The sequence below is a fragment of the Ambystoma mexicanum genome, chromosome 5p (assembly GCF_040938575.1).
Source record: "Ambystoma mexicanum isolate Mex_15411 chromosome 5p, UKY_AmexF1_1, whole genome shotgun sequence".
In the NCBI taxonomy this organism is placed as follows: Eukaryota; Metazoa; Chordata; class Amphibia; order Caudata; family Ambystomatidae; genus Ambystoma; species Ambystoma mexicanum.
In genome coordinates, this window is record NC_090930.1 from 525592634 (window position 1) to 525617685 (window position 25052).

Below are 25052 nucleotides of genomic sequence, written 5' to 3' on the forward strand. Positions count from 1 at the left end.
AGTTTACATGTGTTTTGTGCACAGACATGGTACTTAGGCCTGTAAATTAGTTCATAATGGGCTTGATGATGCAGATGGTCAGTGGGGCCTATATGGCTCTGTAGCTCCCTAAGGGAAAGGGCACTTAATGTGGGCCTGTTGGCGTCATTGCTGGGACAGACTGCCCAGCAAGTCTTTATCGCCAATAGCACTCATAACTGAACACCACAGGAGCTAATGTTGTAGTGTAAGAAAAGAAAAAAAAAACATACTGTACTCCATGTATTCTCACTCGACGAACCTGAGACATTTTTCAGTGAAGTAATAAACTCTGAAGGATTAGAACACTTTGGGCGTGGCACTAGACAAGAACAATGTGGTGATGAGCCCCCGTTCCAAGGTCTGGAACGGGGGGTGGGGGGTAGCCCAAAGTAACGGGCCGAGCAGAGCGATGGCCATTAACTAGGGTTCCGGGGACATTGCCACCATTCCAGCACTTGGAACGGTGGCTTAAGGCCATTAGCACCCTGGGCAACCAAAGCGGTAACCCAGGGTGCTAAAAAAGTGTTTTCAGTCATTGAACGGTACTCCTCGCGCGTCCCATTCAATGACTGGCTAAAGATGCTTGCCATTCGTAGCCCCCCTTCCCTTTCCATGGCGGCCTGCGGGCGCCAAATGGAATGAGCGGCTGCGAGTGCTGCCGCATCGGAAATAAGGTAAATGGGGGGGGAGAGGGATACAAAAAAATAAAATCTAAGGGACCGGAGGGTGGGGGAAGATGGCGGCGGGGGTGCGATGGGAACACAGGCTTTGACCCGCTGTTCAAACCCATGTTCCTAGCCACCTGATTTACTGGCTCCCCCTGCCAGGGTGCTAATGGATTTAAGGATTTCTTTTTTTCCCCCAGAGTTGGCAGAAAGACCAATGTGCCTTGCTTTTATTTTATTAGTTTATAATCCTAATCTAATTAATTGCTTTTTGTAGACTGTGAGTTTCCACATGTAACTCTTACACATTTAATTTATATAAAATTATATGTTATATATACACCAGAATCACATTAAAATCTTTAGACGTTTACACCAGAACACTTTCACGTTTGTGTTTGTTGGCTGTTATATTTGTAGCAACGTTAAAAAGGGAAAATACAATGTTATCGTATTATCAGTTATTACGCGCATTTACTCTGCAAACACATATTGTAAAGTCACTTTAAGGGAGGAAAATAGTTAGTGGAACATTAGCTTGGTTCAAGGTTCTAGAGAGGGTTTATTCGCACAGCAAGTCTTTTAAGTCCTAAAAAACAACCCTAGCTAAAGGCAGTTCGGAGAGGGCTCAAAGTCTTGACAAGCAGGGCAATACAAAGAGTTTCAGAGGAGTTCTTCCAGTCTCTAGTGTTATAGAAGCAGCAAGTGAACAACTAACTAGGGAGACCTATAAAAGGAGTTGATGAAGGGACATAAGCAACGGCCTGAGTCGGAGGTAAGAGAGGGTGACCCTGGACACCTCTAGGTGCACTTCAACGCTCTGGAGCGACTTCTTGGAATCAGGTAAGCAATACTTTTTTCCCCACAGTACCTTAGGTTAGAAGAAAATGTTTGTGCTGGATGCTCAGCAATGTTGCAGCTCTGGACCCGACCTCCGGATTCCTTGGTTTGATGACAGAATGCAGAACAATGGATGGGATCTCTCAGCAGCAGTTTCGAGGGAGGACCTGTGGCACGACTTTCAGCAACTCCTCGGTTCACTCTGCGGTTTTCGCACCTTTTCTGCAGTATCATCAAAGGACACGGATTGCCCGGTCAATTTTCTTCGCTGGTATTGGGGTTCTGCAGCTCTGGAAACTCCTAGGATCTCAGGAGATGTCTCAATTCAAAGCTTGTCTTTGGACTGGTTATTCCCACCAGCCAAGGTGAAGGAGTCATCCTCTTTGGGTCTCCTCTGTCGCATAGGAAACGGGGTCAGGACAGGAGTGGTTGCTTCAGTATTGCAAAGAGTCTGCAAGTGTCTGGTCATCTTCCGTTTGCTTCAGCTTCCACTGGTCGACTTGCTTTTCACTCCAGAAGCCTCGCCTTTTATACAGTTCCAGCACACACTCCTCTTCAATCTCTCTCAGCATTTTGCAGAAAGGGGCGTTTGGCAGTCCAATCAGAACAGCCAGACCTCTGTGGGAGCTGGTCCTATTAAGCCACTTTGGCAGACACAGGACGGGGAGGGGGGGGGGGGGGCTTGGAAGACTCCTCCACCACTTCCTGCCTGCCCAGACACTCTGGAGCCTAGGCAGGGATACCCACTGCTTCCCACCAAAGGCAAAACACACAAAGTGACCTCCCCGTCCCAGAATGGTAGAAGAAGTGCTAACTAAGGTTAACCATGGTAATAATGGCAAAAAAAGAAGGGCGGCACCAAGTTGGTTCTAGGGTGCCCCTATTGTACACTACCGAGGCTATGGACATAGCCTGCGGTATAAAAATTACATAATATTGGTAGAACACGTCCACTGCCAACAGCCATGACTAGGAGATTGTCTATGTGACTAAGTCACCGGAGTAGAGGGAAGGGGGATACTAGGTATCCCTTTGGCACTCCACTGAAGGTGGTGTGTGCCATTTCTCGGACTATTGAGTTTTGGGAGAGATACTAAGTATCACGCTATCCTTAACAACTGTAGTTACTCAAGGATATAGAAAATCTTAAAGGAGGACCCTACGGATCACCAGAAACACTGCCGACAAGGCACTGTGTGCTGCAATAGTAAAAACACAGATGCCTTTGAGAGCTATGGAGCAGACCGACCCCATAGTACAGGCAGAATACAAAGAATAGAGTTTCAAAAGACAGAGCCCACAAGAATGGAAGAGTGGAAAAAGGCTCCACGCATTCAGGCTTGAAAGAAAAAGGTCCAAAAGTCCAGCAACAAATGCTGGGGTCTCACTAGGAGAGGGGATGAAGCATAAAAATGATCAATCTCCCTAACACAGTCAACAGGATTCTCTGACCCAGCATGAACTGGGAAGCTGCAAGGGTGGTTAAAATGCTCATGTATTCTGATAAGACTAATGATTTGTAGCAGCGCAGTAAGCGTATGATGTGATAGATCCTTCGGTGCAGTCTCATAATTATCTGGCCCAGACACATTTAAAACAGCCGACCGGGTGGCAGTGTCGGTAGCGAACCATCTCTGCCTCCTTCCCTTTTCAGCAATGGCAGTTAGCTCTGATTAGCAGAATATGGCAAAGCCTGCATAGTAGGGAAAAGGCTGGCCTTGCCACCATGCTTGTGAACTCTTTAGCAGGCTGATATGATTTCCTGAGGCAGCACGACATATGTGGCCTGGATGTAGGAGAGGTGAGGCTGCTCCACTACTGGACTGCCAGTTTAAAGCCTCTCGGACAATTTATAGAACTAGGCTTATTTTATTACTATAATTAATGCTTTTAAATTGTGTATTTGTGTGAACTTGTTGGTTGCTAACTTGATGGCACAGCAGTTCCTCCTCTGCATCTAGCTCCCGGGCCAGGACTGTTGTACAGTCCTCTTTCTAGCTCCACTATCCGAGGCTCTTAGCCTCGTTTTCGTGCCGATCCCAGTACTTATGTGCCGGATCGACCGTCTGCGCAGCGGACGGGCGCGCCAAAGGCGCGCTTAAGGCAAGCCCGTCTGTGCCCGTCCATGCAAGGGAGGGGCAGCAGGGGCAATACAGTAGATGCTCCCTGCTCTCCCTTGCACCAGTAGATACCATCATGCCAGTCGGCTGGAAAAACAGCTGACGCCTATCTGCCTGGCCCCTGATAAAACAGCTCTAGAAGAGAAGTTTCACACCAAAGTACCTTCTCTGCTATTATTGAATACACACTCTCTTCCAGCCCATACAGTGAAATATTCGATCTTCTAGTGTGCAGGCAGCCATCGCTACTTTGTCTCACTGAAACCTGGCTTTTACTGAGCTCCTCGCCAGCATTGGTTCAAGCGATTCTGCCGGAATATCGCATTATTCATCTTGACCGCCCTCCCCCACAACATGGTGGTGGAGTGGCAGTCATATTTGGCGTGGAACATGACATCGTCCAACTTGGATGCCCTCATGATGTGAACATGGAAGCTCTCTTTTTCAGATGTGCTATCTCACCTACTTGTGTCTGCCATTTCCTGCTTATCTACTGCCCCCCTGGTTCTGTGGTTAGATTTGGGGAATCCCTTTTAGATCTACTAGCGGATATGTGTCTGCACTACACTAATCTAATAGTGCTGGGAGATTTTAACTTGCGCTTTAACTCCCCTAGACCCGCTGAGCTGAGCACTCTGTTTGACAGCCTATCTGACCTTGAACTCCATCAACTGGTTCATGGCTCCACCCATATATTAGGTAATTCGTTGACTTGATCTTCTCAAAAGAATCCCTGTTGAGCCTCAATACTATAGAACCAGTTGTATGGTCTGACCACTATCTAATAACTTGTGTCTTCAAGTCTCTTAGCCCCTCGACTAAGATCCTGCCACCAAAATGTTGCTGTGCTCATCGTGCTCGGTTGATACTAAAGATCTTGGCGCCCAGATCATTTCTAAGTGTGGCTCCCTACGGCCTCTATCTTTGCTGTCGCTGTCTTAGATATTTCAAGATGCCGCATATAACTTTACCCCTCTGAAACTGGTGCAAGGACGTAGATTGCCATCTCAACCTTGGTTCTCAGACCTAGTTATAGCTGCCCGTCTGAAACTGAGACAGACTGAGCGCAAATGGCATAAAACCTATGACCCTCAACTTAATAGAGCCTGCCTTTCTAGCTATCTGGCAGACATCAAAACGGCCAAAACAGCTTTTTTTTCCAACAAGATTGAAACAGCACTGTGTCAACCCAAAACGTTGTTCTCCATTGTTAAATCATTGGCTTTTTCAGAGACCCTTACTTCTAGGGTTAAACCTACCCAAAATCTCTGACGACCTTTCTCTTTTTTTATTAATAGAGGTTATCCGGGCCAACATTGCCAAATCTTTAGCGGCTTCAGCCACCAATGTGAGTAAGCTGCCATCTGTCACTCCTTTCGAGAATTCCGCCAATTGGTTGACTTTCCCTCTTTTTACAGAAGGTCTGAAGTACTAATGGCTATTCATAAAATAAAATCATCATCCCTGGCCGATGCTATCTCTATGGAGATCATAAATAAGATTGCTCCTGATCTGCTGAAAGTCCTTACTGCGGCTGTCAATGACTCCTGCCAATCAGGAATTATGCCCCCTGAGCTGAAATCTGTCAGGGTCATTCCGCTTCTTAAGAAACCCACTCTCGGTCTTACTGTTCTCGCTAATTTCTGTCCTATCTCTTTTCTTTCTAAACTTTTGGAATCTTTAGTCACACCCTTCTTTTCTTGGTTCCACTGAAGTCTTTAACCCAGCACAGGCGGGGTTCAGACCGGGCAGAGGCACTGAGAGTGTGCTAGTGTCTGTGCAGGATGATATGTCCAGGCTGGTCAATTCAGGTGGGGTTGGAGCCCTGGTTTATTAGACATATCAGCAGCCTTCGACACTGTCGACCACCCCATCCTGCTATCACGCCTGGCTCAGATAGGAATATCTGGCCAGGTACTTGCCTGGTTTACTTCTTTCCTGGCGGACCGTACACAGACCCTTGCCATGCCTCCTTTTCTCTCATATCCTTGCTATCTCACTTGCGGTGTTCCTCTGGGCTTTATCTCTGATTTTATTTCATATCTATATCTGGGCATTGGTGTGTCTCATCCACGCCCATGGCCTCAACTGCTACTCATATGCCTACGACACCCATATTTTGATCTGGCTTGACCGGGATCATTCTGAGGTGTCGTCGTGCCTTCAGAGCTGCTTGAGGGCCGTGGGCGACTGGATGGACCACAATTGGCTCAAGCTGAACGGAGATAAGACCAAGGTCTTGGTGGTTGGGTGTCCTCCTGACCCTTCGCTGTGGGTCTCTACCTTCTGGCCTTCCACCGTTGGTCCCCTTCCTTGCCCAGTTGGCAAGGTGAAAAATCTTGGGGTCGTTCTTTCTCTATCTATGGCCAATCAAGTCGTGGCTGTGTGCCAAGCAGGCCACTACCAACTCCAGGTACTGATGAGGGTTCTTCCTATGATCCCCGAACCGCTCCGTCCTCCGGTGGTTGCAGCGCTGGTTTTATCCCGCCTAGATTATTGTACCTCGCTGTATTTGGCCCAACTGGCTGGCCTCATACAACGCTTGCAACGTATACAGAACCTGGCTGCTAGGCTGGCTACTGGCACCCCATATGGAGCCCATATTACCCCAGTGCTACGTTCTCTCCACTGGCTGCCGGTTAGCCAGCGCATTAGTTTTAAGGTGATGTGTATTGTACACCGGGCCGTCCACTGTTAAGGGGCAGAGTTCCTTCAATCTAAATTCCTCCACTATCAGCCTGAACGTTGTCTTCGCTCCTCCACCGCTGATCTTCTTGCTGTCCTGAGGTTTCGCCGCACCAGGATAGGTGGCCGCGCCTTTTCCATAGTTGCTGCCAACCTCTGGAACGGCTTACCACCTTCAATGAGAAACATTTACAATCATCTGGCATTTAGAAGAGCGTTGAAAACCACGCTCTTCTCAGTTTCTCCCTGTGGCTCAATATCTGGGTAACTAATCTCCATCTCAAGCGCCATGATGCCCTTGGGCGACCGTGCGCTTTAGAAATGAATATAACATAACATGTACAGAGTAGGCGGTCAACACAAGGGGCTGCTGCGTGTAAGTGCGCTGTTTTGGAGGTCACTGATCAACTTGTCCTCAACAGATTGGAAGGCTGGACACTTATAACTGGGACGCAGTGTTCAGTAAGAATAGTATTATTTTTCCACAATCACACCTATGCCTCTAATAGTCTATGAATGGCTCAGCTGCTAAGGGTAGATCACCTCCATGTGGGTAGCATACCACACAGGTTCATAAGCTCTATGTGGGTAGCACATGGTGGTCCCGCAGACAGCATAATTTTTACAAAGCTTCTGCTGCAAACTGGATGAGAGCACGGTGGACCAAGCATTTGCCTTTTTACCTATTCCTGGGCCTGGGTATGAAGCATGCACTGCACCAAAGCAGATATTCGCATACCCCTCAAGGAAATCAGATCTATGAAATGTGGAGTGATGGCAGCAGTATCAGAGTTGAAAGGCACGGTAGATAAAGTTAAAAAGAAAATCTAAATGCTGGAAAATAATCCGTTAACTGCCGACCTCATGAAATTCAATTTGAGACCTGAATGCATGACTTGGAGCAAAGGGAAATGGATCTCCCATTAAATGTTGATGACTTGGAAAATCGCGAAGGACTTTTAATATCCATATCATGGGATTAAAGGAAAAACAAGGTGATGCGGCACTCTCCCTCGCATCAGGTCAAGAATCTTTATTAACAGCCTTTTCAATGAATCATCTCACCCTGACATATCATTTGACCAAATACATTGGGGTGGGGGTCCCCTGGAGCGCATGCAATCTGTCTTAGCAAAATGCCATTACTACAAGCAGAAGATTGCCATACTCAAAAAGACAAGGGAAAAGGGTCAAATTGATTTTAGGGCTCATAAATCTGTGTATTCCAAGACCTATCTTTCTTGACGCGAAATAAACGAAAATATGGTTACAAGAACGGGGCATTTGTTATAGGTGGGGGTATCCATTCTCCTTGTGCTTCAAGCATCGCAGAGAGGAATGCAGTGTTACTTTGAGAGAGGTAGATGGCGTCCTGAAGCAGCTAACCTCAGAAGATTGCATCTGGACAAGGGGTAAAACTGACCATACACATCCCAAGGTTGGACACCTGCAAGCTAGACCACAAAGAGGCTGTCCAGGATGATCAAGGACATTCCGTAAATGTAATACTCCATGAGCAATGCAATGTGTTTTTTTCTTTTTTGCAATAGCCACATTATATCTGGTTTAATGGTCAGCTATGGTACGTTGGGACAGTTCTGCACTATGGTATGCTGGTTGGATGACTGTTGCAGTTGCACAGTTAAGACTGAAGACAGAAACCCTTATCTATGGTTTGGTTATAGTTTTATGGACAAGGGGGCCTCTTCTGAATGGCCCTAGAGAGATGGGGCGTCTCATGTACACAGGGGTATGCATTTCAACTAAGGTGTGGATGGGATTCAGAACCGGGAGAGGTCTTTGGATCATCCAATAGGACAAAGAGCATGGCAGTGGGTATGCTGATTCGAAAATCCCTTGGTCTTGAAATAATGCAGGTAAAAAGGGGCATGGAAGGGAGGCTCTAGGCAATAAAGGGAAGGATTGGACTCACAGAAGTGACATTATGCTCTACATACGCACCAAACCAACAACAACTTTTCTTCTGTAAAGAAATATTCTTAAATGTATGGAGAGGGGGGCTTCTTGTTTGTGGTAGGGATTTTAACCTGATAGTTGATTCGATGAAGAACTGGCTTTCACTGAGGGTGGAAACCACTCAGCCTACCGTCAATGTAGGAGAATATCTTAAGCTCCCTTTTACAAGACAATTACATTAGATACATGGAGGACAATACACCCACAAACACACACAAGCTTTTTACCTTTTATTGACCCCCTCACAAAACACTCTAGTGTAGACCAAATATTGATATATGCTGCTTTTGATCATAATATCAAAGGGACTGACATACAAGTGGTAGGTTGATCAGACCATGACGTGTAGAATAGCGCTGGACCTTGGACCCTGTACCCATCTAGATACACAGTGGATTTGTAGCGACATGTTATGTAGGGATACAGTGTTCAGAGATGCACTTTAAAAACAGATAGAAGAATATTTTCTACAAAATTACACCAGGCAGCCTCGTTCAATGCAGTCTCGGCAGCAGCCAAGGCTACTTTCCGAGGGGGCAGCAAAGAAGAGGGAAAAGCTGCTAAGAGAATCCAGCCTCATGCAATTGATTAAGGAGAGGGGTAATTCTGAATAAGGGGACAATTGTTTAGAGGGGAAGCTTGGTGAAATAATAGAGCCGAGACAAGAACTAGATATATGGACGGGTAAAGCATTAACGCAGCTTAGATTTGTAAAATAAAGGTATTACGAAAGAAGCGATAAAGCCCACACGTTGTTGGCTACTCGGTCAAAGAGCAGGAAGGTTGATCTATACAATAAGGTGAGGGACTGGCCCAGTGCTGAATCAACCTATAGAAATAGCCCAAAGATTCGGTTAGTATTATGCTTACCTGTGTACGGTTGAAAATGGAAACACGTGAGCTATCCACAATTATTTAAAGAAGTTGCCCCTCTAGATTTTGACTGAGGAGATGGCAATGATGGATGCACCCATAATTAGTAGTGAAATTATCAATGCAATCTCAAAATTGAAGGCGGGCTCAGCTCCGGGACAAGACCGGTTTACTTTGGCATTCTCGCACGTTTCTTAAAGCTCTTTAATAACCTCCAGATGGTGGTAGAGCTCTGTCACGTTCACGCAGGCGCCAATTGTGGTCCTCCCGAAGGAGAGGGAAGGATAAACTGGATTGTGATTCATATTGTCCTTTATCCTTCATAAATGTGGACGCTAAGGTATATTCGAGCATCCTAGCAGAAAGGCTACGTGTGGTCCTGCCTAAATTAATAAAGAACAGCCAGGTTGCCTTTTTTAGGGATCGTGAGGGAGCCGACAATATTTAAGGCCTTTGATCTCATGGCCGAAATAAATAGTCATAATCTAGATCTGCTCCTGATTTCCATTAATGCAGAAAAGGCCTTCAATAGGGTTGAATGGCCTTTTTTGGAAGCAGTCCTGGGCTCTAGATGGCTCTCAGAAGCAATGGCTCTCTATGGAAACACGAGAGCCAAGATTGTGGTAAACGGGATGGCATCGGAGGAGTTCCAGCCAAATCGAGGGACAAGGCAGGGCTGCCTGTTGTCCCAATTCATTTTTGCATTGGCTTTAGAACCCCAGGCGACAGCCATACATTTGAAAGATCAGATATAAGGTATAGTGAAGCATGGCAAGACCTGCAAGTTAGTTTTATTTGCAGACAATATACTGGCATATGACATCCAGGATTCACTTCCTACACTCATCACAACCATAGATCTATATGGAATAATGTTTGGTTTTAAAATGAATCTAAGTAAAGAGTAAGCCTTATCCGTGAAGGAAAATACTCCATTGATAGACCAACTCCTATTAAACCATTGGATACAGTTGTGAACTGATGGTATCAAATACCTTGGTGCTGTGGTCACAAGAACGTTTGACAATTTGTACAGAGCAAATTAGCCACGTCTCTAGGATAAAATAAAAAAAAGACTACAACATTTTTTGGGATCACGTTGTCATGGGCAGCACGCTTGAAGGTACTGTGATGAATTCTGTGGATTCATCACTGAATTCCTGGTAGTGAGCTCCTCTCACATGGCCAGGGGACAGCAGCCACTACCTGATACTGACCCTCAGGGTGGTACTATGAGGGAGGATCTTATGGGGGAGATAACTGCCGGGAGGAGAGGACTCCTTTAGGAGAAATGCAGTATCCCCCTAACCCCCTTTTAAAAACAGCACTATACTACCTAAGGTGCTGATGGCATTCTGAACCCATAGCCATTCACACATCATGTTTTTCAAAGGTAGCGGGCGCCCCTCTCTCGCAAGAACAGACATGATAACCTGTTCAGTGGTTATTAACCACTTGATAGTTCGCAGCCACTGCTTTTACTCATTCACACATCACAAGTACTTAAAACATAAATCACATCTCCTATCCATGATGATATTGTATTGGGTAAGAATCCCCCAAAAAATCTCCTTAAAGGTCCTGTTAATCCTATGGACTTTAACTCCCACATTGCCTGTTAGGGGGATTTCTCATTTGTATGTTTCATCCCCTCTTCTAGTGAGACCCCCAGCACTTTATTGCTGTATTTCTGGACCTCTATCTTAAATCCTGAATGAGTGGACCCTTTTTCCACTCATTCGTTCTTATTATGGAACTCTATTCTGTGTATTCTACCTGTACAATTGAGCTTCTTTTGCTCCATACCTCTTTAAGGCATCTGTATTTTACTATTGCAGCACACAGCTCCTTATGGGAAGTGTTGCTGGGGACCCTTTGGGTCCTACTTGGAGATTCCTTTCCTATATCCTACAGTGACTACAGTCCTCAAGGAATAGGGTACTTAGTATCTCTCCTAAAACTTAATATTCTGAGAGATTGGCACACTTATGTGGAGTGCCAAAGGGATACCTAGTATCCCCCTTCTCTCTGCTCCTGTGACTTTTTAGTCCCATAGATAACTTGTTAGTTATGGCTGGTGGCAGTGGACGTATTCTACCAACTATTGTGATGTTCCTACTACAGACGTTGTCCATAGCCTCGGTAATGTACAACTTGGGGCGGGGGGGCTTCCTTATTTTTTCGCCATTGCTAGCGTGGTTGTTCTTTGTTAGCCCTTCTTCTACCATTCTGGGAGGGAGAGGTCTGTGTGTGTTTTGCCTTTGGCCGGAACCCTTGGGTGTCCCTGCCTAGGCTTCAGTGTGTTTGGAAAGGCAGGAAGTGGGGGAGGAGTTGTTCACCCCCCTCCGTCCTTTCTCTGCCAGAGTGCCTGAATTGGACCAGCTCCCACTGGGGGTCTGTGGACATCCATACACCCCTTTTGTAAACTACTGCGAGAGATTGCATTGGAGTGAATGCTGGGACTGGATAAAAGGTGAGGCCCCTAGAGTTGAAAAGCAAGACGACCACTGGAAGCTGAAGTAACTGAAGAAGACAACCTGAGACGCCTACAGACTCTTTACAACACAGTGAAGTGACCCTCCGCTGTCCTGACCCCGTTTTCTATGCGATGGAGGAACTCCAAAGAACACGACTCCTTCCCTTTGACCGTCCCAAGACTAACTTTAATTTGAGCCAAATACCGAGGTCCTATTTGCTTCCATTACTGCGGAACCCCAATACCAGGAGACTTGCCCAATTTGAGTGCACCGTTGTGGAAAATCCTTTGCTGAGCCCTTAAGGACACTCCAGAGACACAATCCAACTCGCCCAGAACCCCTCATCAGAGTGTGGAACTGCAGAAGCCGAAGAAGATATACCGGGCAAATCGGGTTCTTTGTTGGTGCTGTAGAAAAGGCACCAAAACCGCAGTGTGACCAGAGAAGTTGATGAAAGACGTGCCCCAAAAGAGCACACTTTGAGCTCGGCAGACGGTACAAGGCAGCTGTTCCAGGCGGGCAGTTCAAGAGGAGCAGAAAGGCGGCAAGAACCGAAAGGACAACTGTTAGGCAAGAATGTATGCAGTACCCTTTGGGTGCACTACAACAACCCTGATCTCCTGGCAATAGGAGCCCAACCTTTGGTGTAAGTCTGTACTACACAGGTTGGTAGCGTGTTGAGCAGCCAGACTTATCTCAAGAGGGGTCAATGTGAGCTGTAGGGGAGTTACACAGAGATTCACAGTGACACGTATTCAAATAAACTCTTAAAAACACGGTTTCTTGATTAAACAATTCTTAATTTATTGAACAGTCAGATTGAGTAAGCCTTCTTCAGAAGGGGCAATATAGTAGTAACACACAAATACACTCGGAAATACCCATTTGGGATGGCACACAGACACTTCCTACACCCTCAAGTGACTTAAATAACTAGGACTCTGTGGACATTAATATATCACTGTTGCATTTAGAGAAATACTGAGGAGTATGTCAAAGAAAAGGATTATTGGAATAAAACAAGAGATCACACAAATAAGCCGGTAAGTACTTTTGAAACCCCCCAATGCCAAGTTAGTTAACCGCTTCCTGGAAGTAAGACCAAACGCAGTGTCGGAGGGAAGGAGAGTCATTCAGGGAGCCAGGCTAGGCCCAAGTCAATTGGGCAAAAGTCTAGGTGAGCTGAAGCACTTCTTGCAGGTAGGTAAAGGTCTTGCACAATGTTTTAGAAGTCTTTGTAGAAAAGAAGAAATCAAAGCAGGGCCACACGCTGATTAGGCTTGTGAGGTAAAGAAGCTGATAGCAACTCCACAAAAGCAATCAAGACGAGTCTGAACCGAGAACAAGTGAGGTTACACAACAAGGTAAATTCTCTTAGACTGTACAGTACCTTCGGTTAGAAGAAAAGGGCTTTGGCTGGCTTCTGTTCCTGTGCAGCTCTGCAGATCCCATGTTCCTGGGCCTCAGTCATGGGGACAAGAGGGAGGACGTCTGGAGGACGGGACGGTCCGCGACAGAAAAGGACCAACTTCTAATCAGTGGCACTTTGCGGTTTCAGCTCCTCGCATCTAAGCAAATGGCAACACCGCAGAGTCTTGGCTGTCAGGATGGGCTGTCCTTGCCTCTGGGGTCCAGCACTCTGATGAGGTGGCTCAGGCTCGTTCAGTCCTGCTTCCTGGGAGTCCGGAGGATCTTCCTGGAGCTCTTGGGCAACTTAAAAGCAACGCACACAAATTGGTGTTCCTCTCCCAGGCTCTACGGCTTCCAACAGCAAATGCAGTGGACATTCAACCAGCTTCGAGAGGATGTCCAGGTGGCTTACTTTGGAGTTGATTGGTCCCACCAACTCAAGGGGAGAATTCGTCCTTGCATGGCTTCTCCTCTAGTCTAGGCATATTCTGAGCTTCAGCACAGCAGCTGGGCTTCGCTGGGCAAACCAACGGTCCAGGAGTTGGAGCAGGCGTCTCTTCCAGGCTCTTCTTCGGATTCCTTCATCCAGTGGTCGACTCTGCCTTCCAAGCCAAAAAGCCTTGCCTTTTATGCAGGTTTTTCCCATTCATTCCAGCCTGCTGTTAGTCACCAAGCAGGGAGGCTTTCCTTGCCAGACAGCCAGCCGGCCAATCACCTAGAAGTGTATTCCTGTTTCCTAGGAGAGTAAGCACAGGAGACTAAGCACAGGGAGTTTCGGGCACCTCCCTCGCTCCCTGCCCCCACCAGACACCCTGGAGCCAGAGGCGGGTTTCACGCGTGAATTCCGCCAAAGACAAAACAAACAAAGGGACCAAACCTGGTTTGGCGCGCAGAGTAAATCTCAAGAAGGACCTTTCCACAAAGAAATGGTGAAAAAAGAAGACCGGGGCCATTTTGACAAAAATGGCATCCATGGGTGCTTTACTGCAGCAAACGCAGCCCGCGGTTAAAGCACAGTACAGTAATTAAAAGTAAACCACTGCCACCAGCCATTCATCGAGGAAAGTGTAGCATAAAAATGTTGCATGAGAAACTAGACAAAGGGGATACTAAGTAACCCCTTCAGCACCCTATGGTAAGATAGTGTGTGCTGGGTCTAAAAGGTTACAAAAAGTAAAGTCAATTTCACTTCACTTTACTGCTCTTGGAAACAGTAGTTTATCCAAGAGAAGGTATTTAAACCTTGGGAAATCTAAAACACTTCCATGTGCCACTGCACTGAATGTGCTGTGTGACACAATGTAAAAGATGATGCCTATGGAATTTGTCAGACTCCACAACCAAAAGAAACACATAAAACACATAGAATTAAAAGTACAAAGTTCAGCAAAAGAGCTGGGGGCCTCTAAGGTGGGAGGAATTTAGCACTAAACTGAAAATTCTCCCTACCAACAACCAGGAGGGAAGTGCCGTTGTACTTGTCAACCCATATCCGCGAAGTCTCTGCAAAAGGAAACATAAGACCAGGATTTACAGCTGGCGTGTGGAGTAGCAGATGTTAACGGTGCATAGGGACCTCACGCATTGATAGCCCAGGCAGGGAGGCACACTTGCTGCCGTGGTACCGTCCTTGACTCCAGAAGCAAGATAAGTCAATGGGTTCAGCACCGCCGGTCAGTCGGAGAAAGCTGATAGCAAGCTGTGTTGAGCCCAAGATTGCGAATGACAATATTATATAAACTTGTGAACAAAGAGCTTGTGTGTGAAAGCTTGAAAGAAAGTCCAGTGAAGGACCAGCGGCAGAGTGGTCAGGCGCCACGTGAGCACTTATTCGAAGGACTCTGACTGGTCCCACTTCTTAAAACTAAAAGTACCAGAAGACCCTAGGAGGGGCCGACGAAAGAAGTCAAAGTGGGCATACATGGGTTGAGTGAAACCCCTTGTACACTCAAGTCTTTGACCGTAAGCCAGAGGGAAGATAAGGGGAGCTTATCCCGCATTGTGTAAAGCAAGACAAACTGTATTTGTGGCAAATGTGAACCCGGTGTAGGGATGCCTGCTGAACGGGGTGAGGTGTGATAACCCCATTAACATTGTAGTGACAAGGGTGATTCTGGCTGAGGGATTTCCGCATTGAAACATTGTTTAAAAAGACATTGAGACTCGTGAATACAAGTGTCCACAGAGAATTAGCCCTAGCTTCAAAGGTATTTCCCTAAATTGTCTAGGGCCTTATGACCAACAGTTCAGGAAAAGTTCTGACACAGTTTGTAACGCTAGAAAAAAGACCGGGTCTCTGGGGTCCAGTGAACGAAGGGTTAGAGGACAAGTTAGACTAGTCAACTGAAGTGTGCCTGTTAGGGAGAACTCTCACTTCTGTGCTAATTCCCTTCTACCTTAGAGCCCCCCCACCCCAGCTCTTTTGCTGGACTTTAGGACTTTTATTTTTTATCCTGGAGTGAGTTGAGACCTTTTTTTTCATGTATTATTATTTGATTTGGACACTGAGTTTCTTTTGGTTTTGGAGTCTGACAAACTCCATAGGAATCATCTTTTTGTATTGTGACACACAGCACCTTCAGAGCAGTGTCACAGAGGAGTCCTATGGATTTCTGTTAAGGTTTAAATACCTTCTCTTGGATAAACTACTGTTTCCAAGAGTAGTAAAGTGAAATTGAGTTTACTTACTTGTTTCTCTTTGTAGACCCAGCACATACCATCTTATATGGAGTGCAGGGGAGTTACTTAGTATCCCCTTTGTCTACCTTGTCATGTAACATTTTTATGTTAGCTTCACTGCAATTAATGGCTGGTGGCAATGGTTTCATTTTCCTACAATTGTGCGTTTTTACCGCAGGCTGAATCCTCAGCTGCAGTATTGCACCCATGGGTGTCCATTTTGTCAAATTGCCCTTGTCTTATTTTTTTCGCCATTTCTTGTTTGTGAGGTCCTTCTTCAGATTTACTCTGTGCGCCAAACCAGGTTTGGTCCCTTTGTGTTGTCTTTGGCGGGATTCACAGGTGAAGCCCGCCTCTGGCTCCTGCGTATCTGGCAGCGCAGGAAGCAAGGGAGGTTCCCGAAACTCCCCGTGCTTAGTCTCCTTGGTTACAGGAATGCACCCAAAAGGTGATTACCCTGCTTCGTGAGTGACAGCTAGGCTGTGAATGAATGGGAGAAACCTGCATAAAAGGCAAGGTCTTTTGCAAGGAAGGCAGAGTCGACCACTGGACGAAGGAACCAAAGAAGAAACTGGAAGAGAAGCTTGCTTCACCCTCTTGGACCGTTGGTTTGCCCGCTGAAGCCCTGCTGCAGTGTTGAAGCTCAAATTTTCGAATTGATTCGAAAAGCCCGGAACGGACGACTTCTTCCCTTGGGTTGGTGGGACCAACTGAACCCAAGACGAACTTGACTGGAACCCCTCTCCCTACTGGCTGTACTTCTTTGCTGTTACTGGAACTGAGTCCCAGGGGACAGCAACACCAGGAACGAGTGCATCGTCTTTAAGCCGGACCCGAGCTCCAGGAAGATCCTGAGGACCCTCCAGCAGCAGGGTGACCCAAGCCTGAGTCACCTCAAGAGAGCGCTGGCCCCCAGAAGCAAGGGGAGCCCATAAGGTGTCCAAGAACCGCAGTGGTGCTATTTGCCAGCAGCTGAAACCTCGAAGTGCCGCTGATCTGGAGTAAACCCATTACTGCCGCTGACCTTCAAATCGCAGCGCAGGAGTCACATGTCGTCCTCCCTCTGGTCCCCACGACTGAGGACCATGAACACAGGATCTGCAGGACTGCAACAGGAACAGAAGCCAGTAGTATCCCTTTTCTTCAGAACTAAGGTACGGTCAAACTAGGGGTACTTGCCTCTCATTGTGTGTAGCTTGGTTACTCTCACTGGAGACTTGCATTTGCTGCCATTTGCAGAATTGCTTGCAGCTTTGCTTTTCACAAGCCTCTCAGCTTGTGGCCCAACAGTGATTCTTTTCTACAAAACTCTCTTTAACATTGTGCTATCCGCTCCCCTAGACTTTGTTCAATTGACATTGGCTGTCCTGGCTCCCTGCAGACTCTTTTTACCCTCGGACTTTGTGTTTATCTGGCCCTCAAAAAGTCACACGTTACTTGTTTAGCTGGGAAAGGGTTAACCTATATTTCATTAGGGGGTTGGCAAGTGCTTGGCGGTTAAAAAAAATGTGTTAACCTTTGTTTCCTTCCCTAACCTTTTACCTTTTTCCACAACCTCAGTATTGCATCTAAGTTTAACAGAAGTGCTGTTTGTGCTGGTCCTGCTGCTCGCTGTTGGATTTCATAACCTTGCTGTCCATGCGCAATAGCAAGCTATACATTGGCAAAACATTCCCTGGATATTGAAGTAATATACTGCTTCCTTCAAGCCTCTTTGCTTGCTTAGACTTTTTTGCAATCTTACTCTCCTGGACGTTTGCGCTCTTGGACGCGTTCCTGTTACCTAGTGTAATCAGTCTTCTCTTTCCCTTTCTCCTAGTTGCCACCCCCCGCTTGGCCCCGCCCACCCAGCAGCCTACTTCAGCACCCTGCACACGCACCTGAGCGCGCGCACCGAAAGTGAGAACAGAAGTGCTGTTTGGGTGGGCGGGGGCACGGGAGTATTGGAGTATTATTCAGTGAATGTACAGGAATTAGAATCCCAGAATCTGTATTTCAACATTTACAAGCAAAGTACATGTGAATCTACGAGTGAAGTCAGCAGAAATTACATCCATGTTTTCCCCTAGTCCTAACGCGCTATATATTATACAGACAATTTTCAAAAACGTACAGTATATATTTCCCGTACAATAGAACAGGGTCCTACATAGAAAACCTATACGTGCATTACCTGCTACGAAACACCGCCGACTATTCCACACCATAACACTGTAGCGCTGTAACATCGAGCAGGAAGTACATCTCTTTAACATTGTATTCATCCTGTTTCTTTTCTTTTTATGGTGATTTTTCACAATCATTTAAGTCATTTAGAAATTGTAATACGTTTATAAATCCTGTGAATAAATCCAGCTGCGTATATACGTTATTGTTACGGAGCCTGTTAGGTGTCTGGTTTACATCTCTCTGCCTTTTGATCTTATATACATTATTTAGATCCCGTATCGCAGAACAAGCAGGAATTGAAGCAAATGCTGACCTATCGCCCAACTACTGCGATGCCTAAGCAAACATCTGCTTTCTTAGCGCAACCACCACGCGCTAAGGCCCTGCTCAAATCGAAACGAATACCAACTGGCAATGTAGACATCCGCCAGTTTTGTGAAGCAAATCCTGGTAATAATACACCTGCTACACTTGCCAGTGTCCCAGAAAACCCCCAGTGAAGCTGAGGCAAATCTAATGGCAATACGGTAATGACTCCGTCCTCCACTTCTAATCAGAATGTGTCTGTAAACGTTGAGATTTCAGACAAAACAATACAAGTTTATGGTACACCTACGAATGTAAGTGACGCAATTGAGGTATTTTCAACTCCCATCAGGTATATCAACTATAGAGAACATACCAACTACAGCAACCGTTCATAGGTTAGACTCGAGCACTATTCCCCCATTGTTCTCGCAAGTGGTACAATCCAACATCCCGATTTCTTCTACTATTTTGTCCGCCTCAAGTAATGGAGGTAACCTCGCCCATATTAAAGGCCTACTGACAAAGTGCCATCACAGTTAGCAAATCTTGCACAAAAATAGTTTTGCTCATAAACAACCCCATTTCTTTAAATCCCCAACTCAAATCATTGCTAACAGATCCACTAGACTTTCAAATTCACCAGAGCTTTATGCCACAGAAGAAACAGAGACCATACAGTCGGGCATGTCAAAAAGCTTGTCGCCATAATCTTTTGCCAAGCCAACCCCACGTCCATCGTTTGGCGTTCCTCATCCTACATCTACAGCTCTAGACACAACTTGAGTAGCTCTAAATGGTAGCATAATGGCAATAGCGAAATTATTTATAAAATATAAAATGGATTATAAAATATCTGTTCAAAATCAGTTTGTGATCACTACTGCAGAAAACTGACTGGATTGATAAGGCTATCAAACACCATACACAATGTTAAATCAACTATGTCTGGCCTATTATTGCCTCCATACCAAACCCCGCCAGACATAGTGACACTTCACTGAAGTGCAACTCCATCTCGCCTGCCTCTCTGATCATTGCATCCCTGCGCCCAGTTTCTCCCACTTCTGAGGTGAATAATCTCCATGGTATGGAAGACGTACTGAAAGTCAAGAAAAAGAGGAAGAGGAGACTCCAGTCTTTGACCTCTTCCATCGACAACCCAGCAGAAAGAGAAGAAATAAAAAATGCTTTCAAGTAAACCATCCCTAAATTCCCCAAAAATCCAGAAATCAAACAAAGTTGCCTATAAAAAATTCAAAACAGAAAATGAAAAAATGTATCGAGGGTAGAACACCCTTGACTCCTCATCAAGTAGCAAAGCCCTCTACAAAAGATTCTAACAGTCATAAGTCTGAGAAAGACACCAAAGGAGTTGCTTCTCGGTCAAGTAATAGAGTGCACTAGAGGGTGATGTTCCTGGTATAAATATTGATAATGACATGCATTGTGATAATGTTGATGCAAATCCAATTTTGACCAATGAAGACCTAATGAATCGATCTGTATACCCCAGTTCAATAGTCTCCCAAACATATAGTATTCATCAAAGTTTACACTGTCCAAAAGCAATATTTTTAGCTTTTATCAATTTTAAACAGGCTTTTGACTCGGTCTCAAGAGCGCTTTTATGGAATAATCTATCGACTAGTGGATGTCCCACAAACATACTTCATCTTATCAAGCAATTTTATACTGGTACATCCCTGCGAGTTAAACTTAAACAAAATGGTTGTTTTATCAGATAAAAATGTGCGCAAACATAGGCCTAAAGCAAGGATGTATAGTTGCATCCATTTTATTACATTTTTATTACCGGGATATTAGCAATGCGCTTGAAACTGTACGTTCGTTCCCTCCAAAGATAGGAATAAAAGAAATTTCTCATCTTTTATACGCAGATGACCTGGTCGTTCTTGACAAGACTCTGATCGGTTTACACAGAATATTAGTGGCATTAGATAGATATGTGAAAAATAATCAATTATCTATCAATGTAGAAAAATCGATGATCGTGAGATTTAGTCACAGTATGCATCAAAATAAATTTCAATATAATTGTAGGCAATTATAACAAACACTTGTACAAGTACATTATTAGAAGTATTTAGGAATAAATATAAACACCCATATTGCGGGTCTCCCATATAAATTTGAATTAAGAATAAAAATGAAAGGGGTAACAGCACAGTTACAGGCTATTTAAAAAAATATTAAGTTCTCGTATATCCCGGCAAGATTATATTTCAAACAAAAAGTGGTGCCCTCCATTACCTATGGAGCCCACACAAAACGTCTGACAAACCAGCCGAATGGGATACTTCTTGAAGGTTTATACTGGAAAAAAAATGTAAACTTGTCATCAGCCACACCAATGGCTATGATTCGATTTGAATTAGGTCTCCTATCATTAGCATGAATGGTTGCATGGCAAATGATAGGAGCATACAGAACACTGTTAGCAAACAAGTTAGATGACCCCACATTAATGCCTATGATGCAAGCAATACTTGCGAATTCACCACTTGAGGCCTGGGAAGAACAATGTCAACTCATGTTAGAAGAGGCAGACATTTCACTTACCTTATTAATCGGAAACCCTCATAAAGCAAAGTTAAAGTTGTGGCACCGAGATTGGCAGGCCACACGGCAAATATGTAACTCATACTCCTCATTTAAAGCAGGAGCTTTCATCAGTAAGGCTATTGGGGAAATTCCTGTGTATATTAAAATATTTCCGGATATGAAGTATCTACAGGCATTATTAAGAATGCGATTGAATCTATAGCCTACTAAAACACAAACTGCGAAATATAGTAAAGACGTCATCATATCACTAACCTGTCATCTCTGAATATAATGAGACAATTCAACATCTTTTAACCGAATGCGCAGTTTTATTAGAACAAAGGGAGAGTTATTATTTTAAACATCTGAAAGATTTTAGATTATTGTGTGTAGATACAATGTGGACATATATTTTTAAAACTTCAAGAGTCTCATTGAATATAGCAACAGTGCAATTTTTATTGTCTCTTAATTTAACTGACAAGTGCTCACAGTTAAGCAAATCATAAATTAATATTGTATTTTTTATCTGATTGTGTTAGTATTATTTTAGCTAGTATTGGTCTTATATACATTTGAATTAGTGCTGTTTTAGCTTCTTTTACCGTGGAATTGTTTTTACTTAATAATATGTATATGGATTTATGTTAATTGCACTATAAGTCACAAAATCATCTGAATAACAGTCTTGAGTGATATATTAGTAAGAACTAATAGAAGTTAGCATGTAAATGCGTAATGAAGTAAAAACAAATTGAAAGCATGTAAAGATCTATGCGAAGACCCTGGAAGCCATCATGTGAATGTATATCGAAGTGGAACAAATTGAAAATATGTAAAGATTTATGTATTTGATATTGAAAAAGTTGTAACACAATCAAAACAATAAATACTAAATATATATAAAAAATGATATATCAATGTCCACAGTGTCCTAGCAATTGAAGTCACCTCATGGTGTCGGAAGTGTTTGCGTGACATCCCAAAAGGGTATCTACTTAATTAACTGAAACTGAAGGAGTGTATTTTTGAAGTGCATTTTACTGTTGCAACTGCCATTTCTAAAGAAGGCTTATATTAAAACTGACTGTTAAATTAATAAATACTTATTTTAATAAGAAACGTTGAGTATAAGTGTTATTTGAATACCTGTCACTGTGAATCTCTGTTACATCTCTACAGCTCACATTGACCCCTCTTGAGATGAGTCTGGCTGCTCTGGAAAAGAGCAGGATATCCAAAGGTAACTGGGCAAAACAGCATGCATAACAAAACGCCATTTAATAATTGTAGAGCAGCTGTATGGCGAGCGCTTAGAGTACAATATCCAGACACATGGGATATTGGGTCAATAATGACTAGGAAGATGAGGGAGTATGAAGACCTAATTGCTTTTATTCAGGATAGATGGCGTTCAGAGACACGCAAACCGTGGAATAAAACGGTAGCCCATATGCCAAAGGATACTAGAGCCAGTACAAATGCAGCTAAAGAAACAGGTGCGAATGGAAGCAGAGCCATGGCCAGAGATACATTTGGCAATTGTGCATTATTGCAGAATGCTAAAAGAAAAAGACGAGAAGAAAGGTGAGGGTAGAAAGCAAGAAGAGGCTAGGTTGGTGCAGAAGAAATGATCAAAGTTCACTATAGAGGGAGCGGTGTTGACGTGTAACGAGTGAAGTATGGCACAAGTAGTGCAGCTCCCACAGCAAACTAATGTAGTGAATGCCCAAGATCAGAATGGGTATAATTATATGCCAAGAGGCAGAGGGAATGGGCTTCACGGAGGACGACAAAGATTTCCAAACCTTCAAGGAAGGGGAGGATCTAATTGCGGTCATTCATTAATATTTTGAAATTGTGGACAAATAGGACATATGGTTAGAGAATGTAGAAGCAGAGGAGGCATGTAACAACATAATTGGCAATCTTCAAGAGGGGGGAGGATATATTCCACAATACAGATATTATGCCCAAACTCTCACGCAAAGTCTGGCATATGCGCTACAACCACAGCAGTTTCAGCAAGTGTCAGTACAGACAGTCATTTCAAGGACAACAACATCAAACACCTATGCAAATCCATCAATTACCCAATCAACAAGTACAGTACATCCCAATGCAACAAGACGCATCACAATGGCAAATGGACACAGGAGCTACACAAGTAGTAAAACCCAGATTAGGGACTGTGACTGTGGTGGGAGGAAATCCTTTCAAAGGCACTGGGAGCAATTTGTACCCACAATAGGACAGCCCACAGGAGGGCCCGATGTGTTCAGTACTATCTGTAACACCATACCCCCAAGAGGAACTAATGCTCAAGGTGACGATAGGAGGCGAGATGTTTTCATTTCTTGTAGACACTGTAGCAACTTGTTCCTGTGTCCGTGAGGAAAGATATCCAATGTCAGGCATTGCCATGAATGCTCAGGGATTATCTGGGGCGGCTAATTTAGTTCCATTTACAGACAAATTACCCATTTCTATAGAAGAGCAGGACATCTCCATGCCATTGCTATACTCTAAGCAAACACTGGTAAACATACTAGTACGTGATTTAATGACAAAGCTTAACATGACAATATCTTTTACTGACAAAGGCATAATGTGTTCAACTCCAGGGATACATTACATGAATGTGAGGACATTTATTTAGCCTTTACCAGAAAGAAAGCCTTACGGTGAGTCCTCGAGATAAGGACGTATTTTTATATGGAGTGACTATTTTATTATCATGGTTACCTTAAGTAGCAGGAAAATTAGGGAGATTGCACAATATATTTATATTCAGGTATTCAGACCAGAAATTCCAATTCCCATGGATAATGAGGAAGGGCAAGTTATCCCTTTAGAAGCAGCAGTGGCAAGAGAAGAAAGGGTGATGGAGGCTGAGGGATGGGGATCAATGAAGGATATAGACTTGACAGATAAGGAACTATTTAGGGGTGACTATTCAGATGATGAGTTCGCAATTTTTGTAAGTCTGATGTATAGGATTAAAATGCAGAGCATAGAAATGCCGCAGAGAATGGTGCTGGTAAAGAAAGAAATTGGCAATCTTTTAGGAAGACTTAGAAAATGTGCCAAGTATTTTATGGACAGCGAGTGCAAATGATGTAGGCTTATTGAAAGGAGTAGGAGCAGTGAAAATTAAGCTTACTCCAGAAGCTATTTTGCCATGCGCACAACAGTGCCCAATGTCTAGGGAAGCGAATGAGGGGATATTTGAAACTATATCCGTCTTAATGAAACAAGGCATTCTAGTACCATCAAACTCTCCATTTAACATGGCTGCGTACCCTATCAACAAATCAAGGGGGTTGTGGAGATTTATACAAAATCTTCACCCTCTAACAATATAGAGAAGGGGTATAAAGTAGACAAAGAAAAGTTACAATATTGTCAAGAAGTAGTATTACATATAGGACAGCTAATCTCACGTGAAGGGGAAAAAAGTGATACCTGAAAGGGCAGAGGCCATTGTGAGAACTATGCAGGCACAAACAGTGAGGCAAATGCATTAATTCTTAGTCTTATGCAATTATTGCAGTGCCTGGGTCTTAGACTATAGTACCTATATTCAACCACTTTTAAAAGCACTTGGAGGCACAGGTGTTTAAAACTAAATTAGTGGACAGAACACATGACGGAAGGATTTAATGAATTTAAAAAAGCAATTGGTTCAGCTGCTGTATTGGGGATACCAAATTACACTGAAGACTTTTACTTATTTTCCCTTCAAATGGAGAAGTCATTACAGCAGTCCTTACACAGAAAACGACTTTAGAACATGGTCATAAAGCATTAGTTTATTACAGTGGGATTTTGGATCCAGTTATGAAAGGACATTAACCCTGCGAGCAATCTTTGGCAGCTGCTGTTTTTACCATAGAAAGGGCTTGAAGTCAAACCGTGCGATCAACATTTTTAGTTGTAGCACAGTAAATCCAGCAATGTCCATCGCTGAACCAGTGGGAGAAGATGATGTGCATGACTGTACAACATAGTGAAGGGAGGGGGGAGGGGAGGTTTTCATTGATGGTTCATCTAAGACCGACCAAAAGATGGGGGTAAGTCATACTGGATCAGCAGTAGCAAAGCTAACCTGAGAGGGTACATTTGAAGTATTGATCAGTAGAAGAGTGCCCTCAACCTATTCAGTGCAGGCTGCTGAATAAGCCGCGCTCATTGATGGACTATGAGGTTTTGAGGATGAGGAAGTGACAGTGTACTCTGACTTCACCTGTGTAACATCAACA

The 25052-nt window shown here is 44.2% G+C and overlaps 1 protein-coding gene across 3 annotated transcripts in view; it reads left to right on the forward strand.

The window, feature by feature from the left end:
- APOOL (apolipoprotein O like) overlaps positions 1-25052 on the forward strand; it is a 464407-nt gene that overhangs the window by 349883 nt on the left and 89472 nt on the right. The gene's annotated exons all lie outside the window — the stretch shown is intronic.